The sequence below is a fragment of the Doryrhamphus excisus genome, chromosome 11 (assembly GCF_030265055.1).
Source record: "Doryrhamphus excisus isolate RoL2022-K1 chromosome 11, RoL_Dexc_1.0, whole genome shotgun sequence".
In the NCBI taxonomy this organism is placed as follows: domain Eukaryota; kingdom Metazoa; phylum Chordata; class Actinopteri; order Syngnathiformes; family Syngnathidae; genus Doryrhamphus; species Doryrhamphus excisus.
In genome coordinates, this window is record NC_080476.1 from 11,422,501 (window position 1) to 11,441,958 (window position 19,458).

Here is a 19,458-nt window from a genome sequence, read left to right on the forward strand (position 1 = left end):
GGAAATTTGATCAAATTTTTTGTCATTCATATCCAAAAGAGTTATGTTTTTCCCTCTGAAATTTAGGATAAAAAAATTGACTTAAATATTTTAATTTTTACATTTTTTTTTTTTTTACAAAAAAAAGTGTACAGTGGACAAAGGTTAGAGTGACACAGAAATAATATAAACGGATAACTATTCAGTCTAAATGTTTGCTGTTTGATCTAACTTTTTGTCATTCATATCCAAAAGAGTTATGTTTTTCCCTCTGAAATTTAGGATGAAATTTTTTTTAAATATTCTAATGTTTAATTTTTTTTTTGTACAAAAAAAAGTACAAAAAATCAAAAGTACCTAATGTTGTGTCCTTTCCCTGATCTCCCATCTCCATGTTTGCACCCAATCAATACTAAGTGGAGATAAAAAATGTAAGAATGAACTCCCAATGACAAAGCAAGTGTTGTCTATTGATTATTTGCCGTGCAGTACCAATGTGAATGTAAATGTGTGTGTGCGCCCCCACAGGGAGTGTGTGCTCTGTGATCCAGGTAATGTGGACCAGCCATTGAACAGCAGAACAAATGAGAGGGGACCGCACTCCATCCATCTTCCAGTCCCGTCTCTAGATATCGATCCATGTCGTGATGCCATCTTGACATCGTGTTCGGGCCAAAGTGGAGGTTACACAGGGGATGTTGTCGCAGATTTTCCGAACCAGCGTCACTCACCCTGACACTTCATTTTGACTCTGTAATAATAATAATAATAATAATACTAACATAATACGTTGTGTTGCATTTTATCTTATTGTAACAAATAATACTTTATATTAGCATATCCTATGGCATTATATCGTATTGGATAACAATTTATCCTGATCATAACTGATATGAATTGCACTGTATCACATCATATATGTATTCATTAATTTATTCATTTTCTACCGCTTATGCTCACTAGGGTGGGTACAGCCTCGACTGGCCGCCAGCCAGCATGCAACATGCTAACCACTAATACACCATGCAGTGGATTCTAACTGTAATAAGTAATACAATTATTTTACATTTTCAAAAAAATGTAATAAAAATATGTAAAGTAATAGAAATCAAAATACATCTAAATTAATATTTTAAGTAATTTTAAAAATTCATTCATTCATTCATTTTCTACCGCTTATCCTCACAAGGGTCGCGGGGGGTGCTGGAGCCTATCCCAGCTGTCTTCGAGCAAGAGGCGGGGTACACCCTGGACTGGTGGCCAGCCAATCACAGGGCACATATAGACAAACAACCATTCACACTCACATTTATACCTATGGACAATTTGGAGTCGCTAATTAACCTAGCATGTTTTTGGAATGTGGGAGGAAACCGGAGCACCCGGAGAAAACCCACGCATGCACGGGGAGAACATGCAAACTCCACACAGAGATGGGTGGAATTGAACTCGGGTCTCCTAGCTGTGAGGCCTGCATGCTAACCACTTTTCCACCGTGCAGCTCATTGAACTACATAAGACTTCTTAAAAGAACAACAGAAGAGTCAAGTGGCAGACCCCCCCCCCACCCCCCCCTAAAAATGTCCGTCAGTAATAATAAAACTGCCAGTTGGGAATTTGCATGGGAGCATCAAAGATGGGACATTGAAGGGTGGAAGAAATTTGTATTCTCTGATGATAAAAAAATGGAATTGATATGGATCCCATATGAGATGTTTTCCACACGACACAACAGAGCAGGCGCCATCATTATGATCTAAGGTGCTTTTTACTCCAAAAGAACTTCAGGTGGTGCAGGGGTGTCAAACGGTTGAAGGCTGTGTGGTAATGACAAGCATTGCTGCACAATGCGTCGGCCGCCTGACTAAGGACTTATTTATCTACTTGTTTATTCATTTATTTATCTACTTATTATGGAGTCTATTATTTATTTGTGATATTTCTGTATTAGGCTCGACTGGATCTGGACTACTAAAATACAAATTCTATTAGACTTGCCTTCACAATCAACGCTGACGTTGCGGCATCGATCAGTCGCACTGCAACGTTTTATGGGTGTTGACATTCAGAGGGTAGGACCATTGCTTTGATAATTAGCAGCCTATTGTAATGATCCATCATGGCCGTCCTTTGCAGAGGATGTTGGTGATTTATCATCGTGTGGGATGTCAGGGGGGTTTGGGGGGGGGGGGGGGGTGACAGGTATTTAAGCATCCGGCAGGAAAAATACATGGTGATAACCATAAAGCCTTAACAAACAAAGCAACAACATTTTGAAGGAAATATATTCAAATACATTTAAATATGCCGGCTAAGTCCAAGTAAGAGACACAAGCTAATAATGCTAAACACCAATTAACTATATTGGGTTCTATGGCTATATAAACATGGATTCTGCCAAAAGAAAAATTTGACTCTCGTCTTAAATCAGCTTTTTCAGTCATAGAACATACATAGGTAAGTTTCAGGAAAATTTCAGCTCCCAACAAAAAGGGAGAACAATTTTTTTTGGGAGAAGATACATTTCGAAAGATACATTTTGTTTATAAAAACATTTGAAAACATGAAAAAAATTGGTATTGAATGAGTTGAAGACTCAGTGCATTAGCATTAGTAAGTGCAATAGCAACAATGTTTATTTATTATTATTATTATTATTATTATTATTATTATTATTATTATTATTATTATTATTGTTATTGTTATTATTATTATTATTATTATTATTATTATTATTATTATTATTATTATTATTATTATTATTATTATTATTATTATTATTATTATTATTATTATTATTATTATTATTATTATTATTATTATTATTTTACAGACAGATTTTACACACTATAGACCTACAGCAATAGATCTACTCTACATTATCTACCAAGCCTGGGGCCAAATGCCAGTCGCCATGGTAACACAAAAGGCAACACACAAAAAAGGAACTTTTCCCTTTCTTGATCTACGGTTATCATCACACGTTTGTTTTTTTTTTTGCCATCACCGATAACCTGAAAAAAAGCCAAAGAAAAAGCAGAACACATCAGAGTTGACTCGGCTCCTGCGACCTTTTGTCCGTTCAAAACCAAACAGACTTGACTATTTTTAAACATCCCGCCAACATAGCCAAGCAGGGTGGTGGTGGTGGTGGGGGGGGGGGGGGGTCACCTGATACACTCCCCTCAGGTGACCCACCGCCGTCAACACAAAAGTCTCACCTGGTAACAATGACCGGCGGCGGCACACGCCACAGAGAAGTGCGTCCGTTTGATGCTTGTTATTCTCGCCAAACAATAACCAGACAAGAGGAAGACGCTCCCTCGCCTCGCCCCAGAAAGAGAGAGAGAGACAGAGAGAAAGGATAAATCTGTTGTTGAACTTTAAAGACAAATGAAGTGATTTTACAAAGACAGCTGCAGGTGGGACATAAAGGAAAAATAACGGAAAAAACTGGACTTTTCAGCTTGCATGTACAGGTAGCTGTTCCTAATATTCTGACACTATAAAGTAACGCAATAAGGCAAGAGAGAGAAAGCCTGGCATGGCATAGAATGGCATGGCACGGCATACAACGAATAATGAATAAAACAATGCAACTAATATTACACATAAACATAATTATACAGTGGTGTTGCTCTTCGAGAGGTCACAAAAGACCCCACACCAACTTCCAAAGGACCACTCTTGAACAAAAAAAATATTTAGACTCGCTCTCCAAGACGTTTCGGAAAATACTCGGTGGTGTGACGAGACAAAAGTTGAGCTTTTTGGAAAAATTGACACCAGATTTCAGTAAAAAAAAAAACAACAACTGTAAAATATGGTGGTGGTAGTGTGACGGTCTGTAAAACCTCAATGGCTTCTGTGTCAGTATCAGTATCGGCTGATGGATGATCAGTATCGGAATCAGCAGCATAAAACTTTCATCGGAGCATTCCTACTGAATAGGCGTGTTTCAAATTCGAATTTGAATTAATTAATTCCATAATTAACCGATTAATTTGTGCGAGAGTGACAGGTTTAATTGCGTGTCACAGTGAGTTCACACTCGTTCTAACAGATGACGAATGAAAGCGAACTCAACCACCCTGAAAATCCTTTTATTCCTTCACTTGTTGTCAGAACTAATGACCAGCCTGTGATAGCGACCACTTCCTGTGTGTGTGTGTTTGTGTGTGTTTGTGTTCAGTGAGGACCGCACTCAGACAGCCAGACATGAGCGTATGGTAACATGGCCGACCCCCGCCGCTGTAACACTTGTAAGTGCAGAGCGCTGGCCTGCAGGTCCCATTGTTCAGCCCCATCAGCCCCCAGCGGGGAGCAGGTTAGAGGGGTCAAAGGTTACTTTCCAGTTTAAAAAAAAAGAAAGGGTGGCCTTGTTTTCCTAATGAAACCAAATTAGATCCTTGTCTTTTGTGTTTATGTTTTTATATGGTTTATGTATATGCTGGAGCCTATCCCAGGTGACTTTGGGCAAGAGGCAGTGTACACCCTGGACTGGTTGTTAATTATTATTAATACAAATATTATACATGAATACATTTTTTAATCGAAAAAATTCACATTTAACATTATTTATTTTAAAAATCAGAATCTGTTGAAATTCATGTTTTCATATTTTTTTAATATTTTGAAACAATTTTTTAAAATTCAGAATCCGTTGAAATTCATGTTTTCATTCATTCATTTTCTACTGCTTGTCCTCACGAGGGTCGCAGGGGGTGCTGGAGCCTATCCCAGCTGTCTTTGGGTGAGAGGCGGGGTACACCCTGGACTGGTTTTTATATATTAAAATTTTTTAATTTAAATTTTTTATATCTAAAATTTTATTAAAACATTATATTATTAATAATTTAATATTTATATTAAATATTATACATAAATACATTTTTAAATAGCAAAAAAATCACATTTAATATTATTTAAAAATTATTAAATATTTAAAAAATCTGAATTCGTTGAAATTCATGTTTTCATAATTTGTTTATATTTTGAAAAAAAAAGAAATTTTAATTCAGTATCTGTTGAAATTCATGTTTTCATTCATGTTTTTCATTCATTCATTTTCTATTGCTTATCCTCACGAGGGTCGCGGGGGTGCTGGAGCCTATACCAGCTGTTTTCAGGTGAGAGGCGGGGTATACCTTGGACTGGTTGTTAATTATTATTAATACAAAACGGTAGAAAATGAATGACTGAATGAAAAATATTATAAATAAATACATTTTTAAATAAAAAAAATTCCTGTTCAATATTTTTTATTTTAAAATTCAGAATCCTTTGAAATTCATGTGTGCATATTTTTTTTTAAATATTTTGAAAAAAAAAATCTGACAACTTCCAACGTATCCAGGAGTCAAATGCCTGGAGCAAAGACAGTAGAGGAAGAAGACAGTAAGGCGTTACATAACAGCACCTATAAAAAGGACAATAAGTCATCATCAGTCCCCTCCTCCTCGCCTCCTTCCTCTTGCATCTCTCCCCTCAGGGCGCTTTGCACTCATCTCCTCCTCATAATGCCCCTACTGATCTTTGAGCCGCGTCTCTTTCATCCTCTTTCTGCTGCCCGTTTAGTCGCCATAATGGAGTCTGAACTGACCTCGCCAGTCAATTTGAAAAAAAAAGAAAGTCTGCATGCTAATTAAACAAGCGCTATGATTAGTATATATTTTAGTCATATTTTCATGCATGTAACTTCCACAGCAATGTAAGCAGCCTCGTGATTGGTCGATTGGTGTTGTGGTTTGCGGAATGATGGCCTGTTGAATGTGAGCAATGAACAAGAGCCATTCATTATACATCACACACACACATCATTTATTCATTTATCTGTCTGTAAACATGACAGTGATTTACAGTGTGCGTGTGTGGTCACACGTGTGTTTAATATGTTCAAATATACATTATGCATCTTTAAAGGTGTAGCTTTTTCTTTAAATTTAGCGAAAATAGCATCATTTACGGTACAACAATATCTCATAGCAAAGCTGTGCAACTGCTAGTGAAATGGAGGAAGGAGTCGGGTCTGTAACTTTGTGGAGGGTTCTAGCCGTACTCCATATCGATGCTCCTAATGGCCTGAGAGTCGCTGATATCAACAAAACGCATTAATGCTCTGATGATGGGTGCAAGATGATGTATGGATGATATTGCTCTCTCTGTGTGTCTCGGACGGCAGGATGCTAATTTGTTGTTTTGACATGTCCACATATCAATAAAGTGCATTATGCTGGTGCACTTCATTTCATCACTCCGGGGAGTAGCAGAGAACATACAGTAGTGTAGTGGCAGGGCTTCTATTCCATTATTTTAGCTTATTTTTATTTTTTTTTTTAATTATGTAATTTATTGGTTCAAGTATTTGAAATTTTAACCTTTATTTAAACAAAATTTATTTAATTTAGTGACAAGTTAATGACAAAAACCGAGGCTACACGTTGGCGTTGGAAAGCAACAGCTGTCGGTGTGTATGTTTTGTTTTTTTTTTTACATCCAGTGCCCAGAAACAGGAGAACATTCATTGCTTGACTTTGCATAGTTGATCCTTGAGCCCCGTGTACCATATGTTAGCTCGGGGCTTCAGGTGAGGATTAACCTGACAAGTACGCTCTTTATCGCCTTTGCCCCCCCAAAAAAATATTCGCTTTGATACTCTTAATCCGGGATTTGAAATTTGCATTTTACCCCCCCCCCCCCCCCCCCACCACCACCACCCTCCGTTGGTAATGGTAACGGTTTTATTTCATTTGAACATGCATCAGATTACAATTGAATGCATCACATAATCAGTTCACAGTTCCACATGTCCAAAAGGAGTAGGAAGAAGCACAGCTTATTAAATCCTACCCCTCCATCTGGTGCTTTTACACTCAGTAACTGTTACATTTGTTCACTTCCTGCTTTCCTAATATAGTTTTTTTTAATTATTATTATTATTTTTTGTCACGTACCAAAGTACGAGGTGATATGACCATACAATGACATAATGGGTACCATAGTAACTGTCAATATAGTAATATATATATAATTATATAGCACATTATGACTGGTTCAAGACTCTTCATTTATAGCAACACATACAAGCACAAGTCTTAATTGCCTTATTTTGCGTTATTATGTCTATAACATTGGGTATTACAAGCCCAAAAGTGGCTTTAGTTTTTAGTTTGTCATGTAAGGCTCACTACACCTTTGGATAAACCTCCTTCTGTAGAAAAAGTCACTTTGTTTCTCCATTCAAGTGCAAAGACAAGAGGCTAAGTTTATTTGTTTTAATGATTACTTATTGAGTAATTGATGAAATAAATACCATCATAAAACCACTACCATAAGATCATGACCATAGGTGAGAGTAGGAATGTGGATCGACTGGTCATTTAAGAGCTTTACCTTTTGGTTCAGCTCCATTTTGACCAAAACGGACCGATGGATCCTTTCTGGGGCGGGAATTCTCATAAATTTAATCATGAAAAAGTGTGAAGAATCTCTCCAACTATATTGCACAACACAGAACCAACAGAACCAATGTTGTAATGTCGTTAAACAGCATTAATACTGCTTATACTGACCGAGTTTTTAAAGCGCATGCAGAGGTAGATAGAAGACAATGTTTTTAATTGGATAGTAGCTTTAGCTTCTCGTTAGAAACTAAAAATCAAGTCTTCTGCCAAGTAATCCTCAGACTGAGCGGCTGTAAAAAAAAAAAAAAAAAAATCAATCAATACTTTCCTCTGTTCAATGATCCTTCCATTATGAAGCCACATCAGCGTCCAATCAATGCCTATGCCTCCTCAGAAACCCCGCCCCGCCATATTTGTTGTCATCTATTCAATTAATAATTCATGTGTTTGCTGACGAGGATCAATTAACCAATTAATGGTGTTGTGTTTTTTTTTCTTCCTTTGTTACCGTGTTTCTCCATACAAGACTCGGGGAAAAAAAAAGGCAAAGGCAGGCGATGGTGGTGGTGGTGTGTTGATTGACAGCCGCCAGCGCTCGTCACCTCAGGGCACGCAGCGAGCGGAGCTAGCCAGTCAGAGGAGGCGTCTGTCAATCAGTCATCTCGCATTCACTCTAATTGTGACTGGCCAGGCCACGGGTCAGATGTTAGTCTGGTAAAAAAAATTAAAAAAAAAGCAACAGCAGCACTCGTACGCCCCAAAGTGTCTCCATTCTCTCATTTGTTTTTGTTCAAAGTTGCCCCCCCCAAAAAAGTTAGATTTTTGTCCAGTAAAACTTTTCTACTCGTGGGTGGTTGTTGAGGAAGAAAGTTCACAAATTTGATCGAATTTGGACAGACGATAAGCTTTATAAATCATTTAAAGACACAAGGGAGATTCCTAGTATTGTTTTAAAACAACTATATGCAGTGGACCCCCCCCCCCCCCCCCCCCAAAAAAAATATATATAATAGTAATAAGGTTACATTTAAACTCCTTGTCAATAAAATGTCAATAAAAAGCAAAAACCCGCTTTTCACTGCTAAAAACTAGCAGGCTGTCAATCATTTTAAGTGTGATTAAAATCACACTTTTTTTTAGTCTGCGGACTTGAACTAGCCAAAGTATGCCACCATGGGTCTTTCTTTGATAAACACAACACTTCCAGCTGTCCTTTGGATATGCGTTTGAAACCCCCCGCTAATTAACCTAGCATGTTTTTGGAATGTGGGAGGAAACCGGAGTACCCGGAGAAAACCCACGCATGCACGGGGAGAACATGCAAACTCCACATAGAGATGGCCGAGGGTGGAATTGAACTCGGGTTTCCTAGCTGTGAGGCCTGTGTGCTAACCACTAGGCGACCGTGCAGCCATTTTTAATGATGGCCGAGGATGGAATTGAACACCCATATTTTAGTTCGCTGAAAATCAAACACTCCAAGGACGGAACGATAACCCCCGCCAACTTCCTTCTTCCCACTCTCACCGCACCCCCCCCCCCCCTTCCTTGTTTCCTTCTCCCTCGCTCTTGTCGCTCCCGTACCTTTTGCCGTGGAGCTCATTAAAAATTCACCACTCCATTCCGGACTAATTGTCTTCAACATGGCAGAGAGCAGCGGAATGATATTAACCCATTAGCCCGGAGATGCCTTCGTCACTTTGCTTGTGTGTTTATCTTCCTTCTATGTTTGTGTGGCACAAACGTTGACATCCCGTCTTTTAAGGCTTGGCTTGATTGACTGCTACTACAATGAGAGATGTTTGCTTACGCTCAGGAAAACAATACAATTTCAATGTTCTGACCGTTTAAACTCTGGATTTTGCCTATTTGCAAGTTTGCATTGGTTTCTCCCCACTGCCATTCGTCCTCTGGTCCCGTCCTGTCCAGTGGAAGTCAATAAGCGCTGCATTGAATGTATTGACAAGCTAAAGTGGTGCTACTTAACAGTGCTCTCCTGAGGCCCGGGACAATGAGAGAGAGGGCGGGGCAATGAGAAGCAGAGACGAGTTCATAAATGTCAGTCACTTAAAATAATACATGCGACAAAAGGCCTCCTATGATGGAATTAGAACTTTGTAGAATGTATTAGAAAAATGCACAAGTCAAACGCCAATGTATTTTCCTATCTTAGACATTATGAAAATAACATTTCCTTGGCTCTTAAAAAAGCACTATGAAAAAAGTCCCATCCAGTAGTAACAGTATTTAATATTCTTATACATTAATTATGACCGTTGGCTGCATGGTTGTCGAGTGGTTAGCGCGCAGGCCTCACAGCTAGTAGACCTGAGTTCAATTCCACCATGGGTTTTCTCCGGGTACTCTGGTTTCCTCCCACATTTTGTCCATAGGTATGAATGTGAATGAGTGTGAATGGTTGTTTGAATAGTTGTTTGTCTATATGTGCCCTGTGATTGGCTAGCGACCCTCGTGAAAATAAGCGGTAGAAAATAAATGAATTAATTAATTCTTCTTCTTCTGATTTTTTTTTTTGTACTATTACATTAATTTCAGATGCATGTCAGTGTCACCGCTTCCCCAGCTCGGCTGTATCTGCACTCTAGAAGGCAGCGGATGCAGCTGGAGGGGCCCAGCAGATATGGGCAAACCTGCTTTTTAACTCGGTTTTTCAGTTAATATGTAAGAATACTTTATATAAATACATTGTGAAGTACAAAACGTGAGTTGTTATACCAACATTTTGTTCATGTTCTGGTAGAACAAGCATATTGGTTTTATTTGGGCTTGAAATAAGCTATGCAAATAAATGATACTAACTAAAATGAGTAGCTCTTGGCTCTTTTTTTTATTTTGTAAAAGTAGCTCTCACAGATAGTAGTACATTTAAACGTATTGATATCGGCTGATTTTACTGGTGGACTGATCGGAACACTTCCGAATAGTGTATGTTTTTTTACTGTATGAAAACTTGAACAGGTATTATTATTCCCATCAGTATGAATAAAATATAAGTATGAAGAAAATGAAAAAAACCCAACAATGAATAAACATTTAAATTGCTAAACTAAAAGCAGGCTTTCTAAACACAGGTAAGATGCATTAGCTTCATCCACCTGAGGGACTGGAGTCGGCTCATTAGGACGCCGCCTCATTTCTTCCTCATTAGCGTTAATTTCACTTCCCCGCCTTCCTTTCTTTCTTCTCATCACCACCCCCCCACCACCAAAAAAAACCCAACAAACAACACACAACAATCAAGCCAAGCTTCCTCCGTTTCGTGTTTGTTTTTCTCGTCGCGGTGCCGAAATTAAATTTGATAAACGAGTCGATCTTTAAATATTAATTATGTATTAATTACATACGCCGAGGCGAAACAAAGCTCGCTTAAAGATTTATGAGGATCGCTCCCACTTTACTCACGATTTCCTCGTTCAATGAGCGAAAAAAAAAAAGAAAAAAAAGTTGACAACGTTTGACAACGTGACACGGCGCAAAACACAGCCAATTCATCCTGCTCTGACCTTTGACCTTTGCCATCATTGTGACTTTGAGCTCTGGTGGTCTTTAAATGTCTCTTGTTGTCACACGGCTGCAAGTTACACGGGCAAGAACTTACTAGAATGAACATTATCTAGTTTTGCGATTGGTGTGTTGTCATGGTAACGATATTATCCATGACAAGACGGTTTAAATATAACGCTACCGTAATTCAATTCAAGCTTTAGTTGTGATGTTTTTGCTCACACACACACACACACATATGGAATCAGTCTGTTACACACACTTATAACCTTTTCCCCTGATAGGCTGCCGTCTCTTGGGTAACTTCTCACCTCTTTATAGAAACACACAGCACGCACACACACACACACACACCTTTGTTTACTAAACTTTCCACGTTTGAAATATTTATTAGAGTTGGGAGTCTCACTGAGTGTGTATGTGTGTGTGTGTGTGTGTGTACTGGGGTTTCTCGAATGGTGGGGGGAGTATGACTCCGAGATGAGGTGTCATATTTGACTCCGACTTTCTTCTCTTCTTCCTCGCAGAAACCCGATCTTTTTTTGTCGTCGTGCCGCTTGGAGCAAACAAACACCAACGCATACACACAACATCCCCGACCGCCTCGCCGTCCCGAGTCGACCAAAGAGAGGCGGGCCTGACCCCGGAAACCGCAGCCTGAAGTATCAGGTGCACTCAGTCACTCAGTGTGTGCTGGCGTGGGGTAAATGTGTGAAGGGGGACTTGATCAGGGACCGGAAACCGGATCAGGATTCCTGATTATACTGATGATAAAAAGGTATTTGGTGTGTAGATTTGGCGTGGTCATAAAAACGAATTACTGAATTTTCTGGACTATAAATTCGTACAAGTCCAAAAATGCATAATTACGTTAAAAAAAAAACATACATAAGTTGCACTGGAGTATAAGTCGCATTTTTATGGGTAATTTATTTTACAAACTACTTAACCAAAACAGACATTACGTCCTCTTGGAAGGCAAGTTCTAACAATAAAAGAATAGACAACAGGCTGAATAGGTGTAAGATATGCTAACACAATGGTTATTCAGATACACAAAAAATAAACATAAACAGAAAAAGTGTCCAGTGTTTATGTAACATAAACACTTTTTTCATTTATAAGTCGCTCTGGAGTATAAGTCGCAGGAACAGCCAACCTACGAAAAAAAGTACGATTTATAGTCCGGAAAATACGGTAATGACTTTTCCAATGTGGCATCCAGACCTGGAATCAGTATGAAGATCATATGTTAGCATAAACCTAAATAAATTTTGAACAAATTTCAGAATTTCATATGTAAATATGTCATATGTAAATTAGCATGATAGCTGTGTGAACTGATCACGCTAGAACCAGTCCAGAACAAAGAATTACGTTAAGTTTTATATGAAATTTTAATCAAATTTTGTGCCCGTAGAACGAATTCTCCGATTGTGTATCATATTCAAAATATGAATGTCGGTATCTAAAGGTTTTCCAAGAATTTAATTTGGTTTGACCGTACAAATTTATACATTTTTACAAGATGAATCCAGACAGTTTTTTTATGCATTCTTTATGGAATTTGGTAGAATTCCTTGGTAATACCATCGGACAAAAAAATGTATCAGGTCCTGAATTGTTGTGAGTCGGACATAGATAAGAGTTATGTATTAGTATGACCGTAGTAGGATCTGATACTACAGATGTGCTTTGTGTATTAGATTGTTTTCACCTCAGTCATGCGTTCCTGGATGAAACCAAAACCAAAGAATCCAGGTGGACTTTCACCCTGAAGATCATTTTGAACGGATGCTGAACTTTGCTTTGACCGTCCAACAAATTCATCGACTTTTCATCACGACCCAAACTTCTCGATCCGCAAATTCAGATTCAAAGATTGTTCCGTTATTTTCGTTTCAGTCACAATTATTAACAAAGCCTATTTAAACTTCATCAAAACAAAAACAAACGATTGATCCTGAACATTATCGAAACCAAGTTCATAGAAGTCAAAAGGTCAGATCAATCGATTTTACAGTGACCAATTATTATAAAACCATTAAAACGTATCTTTATGTATGCGTTGAAGCTGAGTGGAAAGGTGACAGCAGTGAGACTTGTGAAACTGTAGCCGACTCCAAGCGTTCGACGGGGTGGGGGCCCACACAGGGCGGACGAGAGAGGGGTGGGGTGGGGGGTATGGGGTGTAATATAGCAAGGGGAGGGCTAGCGTTGAGGCTAATAGGACTCCAAGACTTGAGAAAAGCCTTGAGGCTAAAAAGGCAAAGGAGGGAGGGTGCGGGGAAACTGTAAAATGCATGAAAACGAGTACGAGGGTGAGATGGGAGACAGAACAAGGATATTTTAAGAATTCTTAATTATTTTTTTTTAGCTTAAATACCTTTATTATTTATTATTATGGGAAAATTAAACTGGAACCAAACAAAACTTTGTACAACATATACTGTACTTTTTGGAGTGTATCTGGATATAGATGTTATTTATTTCATTATAAATTTAAGAATTATAATTATAATAATATTTAAGGATTATTTGGCCTACACCATATATATTGTATATGGTACATTCCAAAAAAATGTATGCTACAATCCAATGCAATAGATATCAAATCACAATAATAATAAGCAATAATAGCAGCGGCTGCGAGCGCTTGTGGTTTGGGGTTATGATGAGTGGGTTTGGGGTGGTGGTGGTGGGGGGGGGAGGGGGGGTAGTGTGGCTCCGCTGAGGATAATGGGAGCAATGGGAGCAGCCCAGGCAGCATATGGCCAGGCTGGGCTGCCTGCTGGTGCACCAGCTGTGGAACTGGTGGCTGAGATCACACAACCACTAAAGAGGCCATCATCCCCGTCGTCCCTCCCACCATCTTCCCACCAACATTGCACCCCCCCACCCCCAACTTTCCGCATATTCTATCGTCGCTGGGTCACGACTTTGTTACGATGCTAACCAATTCATAAAACCTGCAGATTACCAGATTGTTGCGCAGACCGGGTCCACATGGACATGCGTAGATCCCCACAATGGCTTCATAGTTAACCGATTTTAACAAGGGATGACCGATATTGGCTTTTTTTTGGGCCAAAAAAACGATATTGTCCAACTTCCAATTTCTGATACCGATTTTTTTTCTGTATGTAACATGACATGGACTGAAGACGCATGTTGTATACCGCCTTCTTTTAATATCGGTTTTCCTGATAGAAAAAAAAAAACCTGATACAGATATCGCATTTTTATGCCAATATCAGACATCCCTAATTTTAACATTTCTCACTGTTTTTCAAGTATATTTCTATGGTTACCATCACACATCCTTGCCATGACCGGTCTCGCGTGATGACAGTTTTGTTTGATTTTTTGAGGCATAGTTTTCCCTAAAAATGTTGGTTGAGGTCCAAATTGTATCAGGTTTTTATATACAGACTTAGCTTCTTTTTACACTTGTATGACAATGTTATTCAAAACACTGCCTGTAAAGTTAATGAAGGTTTTATGATGGTGATAGTTTGATGCTGGAACAGATTATTTTGACTATTTCCTATGGCAGGGGTGTCCATCGTGCGGCTTCAGGGCCATTTTGAGCCTGTGGCACATTCAAAAAATGTTATTTAACAAGAAAGCAACAGCAAAAATTGAAACAAGAATAAAGTCAAAATATTAAAAGAAGAAAGTTAAAAGATATTAAATTTTATGAGAATAATGTTGAACTATTATGAGTCAAAACAATGTAATTTTATAAGCATAAAGTTGAAACATTAATGCATACAGCAAATTTGCGATTTTGAAAAAAATTAGGTTGCGGAAAAAGTGATGGCGTCAAAGTATTATAGGAATAAATTCATAATTACTAGAAGAACATTTTCCCAAAGAAAGTTGAAATAGTTGGGGGGGGGGGGCAACAATGAAAAAACAGTGGTATCTTTTTTAAGAATAAAGTCAAAATATTGAGAGAAAAATATCATATTACAATGAGAAAACATTTCAAAAATTAACTTGGAATTATAAACAAATGTTATTTTGTAAAAGTTATATATTTAATATTTTATATTATATTTTATATTTATTTATATTTTTATATATTTAATTTAGTAATATTATCAGAAACCAACAAAATAAAAGGTAACTTTTTGGGAAAATTAAATTGGGGAAAAGTTATATTATGGAAAAAAGTCAAAACAATATGCACATAAAGTCATAATATTATGAAAAAAATAATTGATCAAAATTATTTAAGAAGAAAGTTGAAATATTTGGAAATTTTTGAAAAAAAAAAAGAAAAAAGGAAACCAAAATTCATACGAAAAACACAAACTTTCTCACTTTTATCACAAAGCGGAGATGCATTTACTTCCTGAAATATCAAACTTTTTAGCATATCTACAAAATATAAAAGTGGCCATCGCTGGAAAACGTTTGGACACATCATCATCTGATTGCAGAGAACATAATGGAGTTTTACATCGAAATAAATTGCCAAAATTTTAATTGTGCACATAAGCCCTAATACAATATTTGATGTAAAGAAGCTGAAGACAAGAGCCCTATTTTACTGTGACTTTAAGGACTATTAAAGTGTCATTCTCTCAAATTTATGATGGGACCCATTTATGATGGTAGAGGGGTCTTCTGTGATGCTGCCACACTTTGTGAATGCATGTGTGTATATTTTCTGACATGCACCCCCCCTTCATTTCAATGACTCGGGTCTCTGCCTGCCCCCGGGGCGCCTATACTGGGACAGAAGTGTTGTCATTTAGCATAAAGGCTTCTCTCTGTTCTTAAATATCCTTCCTTTTCCATTCTTCCCAATTCGCTCTCGGTTAAAAGTACCGTATATCTTTGGCTTTACTTCCATCTTTTCCCTGATGGTAAAGACGATGCAATATGGATGAAGTCATCTCAAAGGCTTCTAACCGGCGGCAGCGGCAGGGTTATCCCACATGGCCGAGCAACAGACTTCACACGAGCAGAGAAACGCTTAGAGACGCTTTTATCCCTCTCGTCTCACTGGTTCTTTTTTTTTTTTTTTGTACCCCTCTGCTAGCCTGTAATCCCGCCTCTTTTCTCTTCAAACCGCTCAGCTGCATGCGACTAATGTGTGTTTTCCTTTGATCATCCAGTATGTATGTGTATATGTACTGTAGTAGGGAGGAAGTGACGCAATGTTGTTTTTTTTTAAGCCTGTTTGCCATCACAATGGAAAATGCAGTATTTGGGCATATAGCAGCAATATTTTTGCATGATTAACCAACAAACATTTTGGCAAAATTTGAGCATAAAAAAATTCCACTAGATTTTGAATTCCTTATTCCATGATATATTACACTAACTGAAGGTTCTTAAGTTCCATTGGAAAATTATTTTACCGTAATTTGCAGTGTACATGTCGCTACTTATGTCTTAAATATTTCTTAGATAGAAGGCTAAAATCGTCACACAGTAAACTAACACCGCAAAGGTTAGTTAAGAAATCTACAAAACAAGTACTAATACAAGTTTAGAATTAAAAAATGGAAAATGCAGTATTTGGGCATATAGCGGCAATATGTTTCATGATTAACCAATAAACATTTTGGCAAAATTTGAGCATTAAATAAAATACACTAGATTTTGAATTCCTTAATCCATGATATATTACAGTAGCTAAAGGCTCTTAAGTTCCATTGGAAAATTATTTTACCGTAATTTGCAGTGTACACGTCGCTACTTATGTCTTAAATATTTCTTAGATAGAAGGCTAAAATCGTCACACAGCAAACTAACACCCAAAAGGTAGGTAAGAAATCTACAAAACAAGTACTAATACAAGTTTAGAATTTAAAAATGGAAAATGCAGTATTTGGGCATATAGCAGCAATATTTTTGCATGATTAACCAACAAACATTTTGGCAAAATTTGAGCATAAAAAAATTCCACTAGATTTTGAATTCCTTAATCCATGATATATTACACTAGCTGGAGGCTCTTACGTTCCATTGGAAAATTATTTTACTGTAATTTGCAGTGTACACATCGCTACTTATGTCTTAAATATTTCTTAGATAGAAGGCTAAAATCGCCACACAGCAAACTAACACCCAAAAGGTAGGTAGGAAATCTACAAAACAAGTTCTAATACAAGTTTAGAATTTAAAAATGGAAAATGCAGTATTTGGGCATATAGCAGCAATATTTTTGCATGATTAACCAACAAACATTTTGGCAAAATTTGAGCATAAAAAAATTCCACTAGATTTTGAATTCCTTAATCCATGATATATTACACTAGCTGGAGGCTCTTACGTTCCATTGGAAAATTATTTTACTGTAATTTGCAGTGTACACATCGCTACTTATGTCTTAAATATTTCTTAGATAGAAGGCTAAAATCGCCACACAGCAAACTAACACCCAAAAGGTAGGTAGGAAATCTACAAAACAAGTTCTAATACAAGTTTAGAATTTAAAAATGGAAAATGCAGTATTTGGGCATATAGCAGCAATATTTTTGCATGATTAACCAACAAACATTTTGGCAAAATTTGAGCATAAAAAAATTCCACTAGATTTTGAATTCCTTAATCCATGATATATTACACTAGCTGGAGGCTCTTACGTTCCATTGGAAAATTATTTTACTGTAATTTGCAGTGTACACATCGCTACTTATGTCTTAAATATTTCTTAGATAGAAGGCTAAAATCGCCACACAGCAAACTAACACCCAAAAGGTAGGTAGGAAATCTACAAAACAAGTTCTAATACAAGTTTAGAATTTAAAAATGGAAAATGCAGTATTTGGGCATATAGCGGCAATATTTTTGCATGATTAACCAATAAACATTTTGGCAAAATTTGAGCATTGAGCAAAAAAAAATAGATATATTATACTAGCTGAAGACTGTTAACTTCCATTGGAAAATTATTTTACTGTCCTTTCCAGCGTATACGTCACTAAAAACGTCTTAGATAGGAGGCTAAAATCGTCACACAGCAAACTAACACCAAAAAGGTAGGTAAGAAATCTACAAAACAAGACAAAACTACTAATACAAGTTCAGAATTTTTAAATATATATTTACGGGCTTCCATTCATGCATTGCTTCTCACCAAAAATTACGGTAAACACACACACACACCGCTAGTCGCTGCCATTAGCCCATGTACATCCGTGTACATCCATGTGGTGTGTACTAAGCACACCAAATGCTCGGCATGCATCTGTTGCTTCCCGCCAAGAGCTTGTAAATAAGACATCTCTCTTGTAAGACTTAAATTAAGGTCAAGTTAAAACATAAAAAATGCATTTCCTCTTCAAGGGGAAGAGACATACAGACGGATGACACGTGGTTTATTCTGGATGGAAGAATTATTTATGATGATTGTTGCACCTCCACTGGTCTGACAATCAATAACATGATCACCCTGACTAAGTTGTGTGACCCCCTCCATTAGGAAACGGTATAACACACACACACACACACACACACACACACACACGGATGCAAAGCGTTACTAGAGAGCTACCATCACAACATCAAGTATTTATCAGAGACCAGTCCATGAAGGTCTCCAGCAGAGACATGATCTTTGTTACGTATTATATAATTTACCTTCTAGGGTTTCAAACAGGACTCATTTTGGTTTTCATGCCACTTACTTAGAATGTCATGTTTTAAAAAGTCCTTAAGAGTCCTTCAGCAGATAAAAAAAAAAAAAGGGCCTGCAAAAACCAAGCAGGATGACCCATCGTTTGAATAATTGCCAAATCGGTGAACGTTAAATAATTCACCGGTGCAAACGAGAGAGGTGGAGTGCAATGATGAATGTTTTAAACGCTGACATTCTCCAACATTTCCACAGGGTTTGGTAAATATTAGCTTTAGGACCAAGCGGCCTGTGACCAAAACACCCCAGGTGCTTCCCTTTTGGTGCGGATTTAATATAAAATGATAAATATTAAATATTTAAGTGGACAAAAGACTAATTTTAAACAGAGAAAATGCTTCAGCCTGAAGAAACACCTTGTTACCACTGAGGGGTAAATTATTTAAGAATAATTTCTTACATCATATAACTGAAAACATGTAAAATTCCACTTTTGACCTTGACTTTCTTAATATTTCCAATCCAATCCAATCCACTTTATTTGTATAGCACATTTTATAAACAGAGTTTCCAAAGTGCTGCTTATTTTATATGAAATAAAAGTTAAAATAAATACAATAAATACAATAAATAAAGGTACAAATTGAATTTAATCCAAAACTAAAGGATCAAATAAGAAATAAAATAGTATTAAAATATTAAAAACAAGAAGTATAAAAAATGATACCAATCAAAATAAAAAGAATAAAATAATAATAAAATAAAATGAATAAATATTTCCCCACAATTTTACTGAAAGTCCAATATTTTTCCAGTGAGAGTCACTAAAAAAAATCAAATACACTTTGATATTTCATGAAAATGTGCTAAAAAAATTGTATTTATTACATATTTTTCCAGTAAAAATAACTGCATTTGTGATATAGGTGAAAAAAGTGTCACGCCCTGTGTAGG

The 19,458-nt window shown here is 37.1% G+C and overlaps 1 protein-coding gene across 1 annotated transcript in view; it reads left to right on the forward strand.

Annotated features, from left to right (window-relative positions):
* Window positions 1-11,559, forward strand: part of si:ch211-250g4.3 (uncharacterized) — a 90,156-nt gene extending 78,597 nt beyond the window's left edge. Inside the window, exon 6 of the transcript XR_009132102.1 lies at window positions 11,435-11,559. The gene's annotated coding sequence lies outside the window, so the exon portion shown is untranslated. The remainder of the gene's footprint in view (window positions 1-11,434) is intronic.
* The last annotated feature ends 7,899 nt before the right edge of the window (window positions 11,560-19,458 follow it).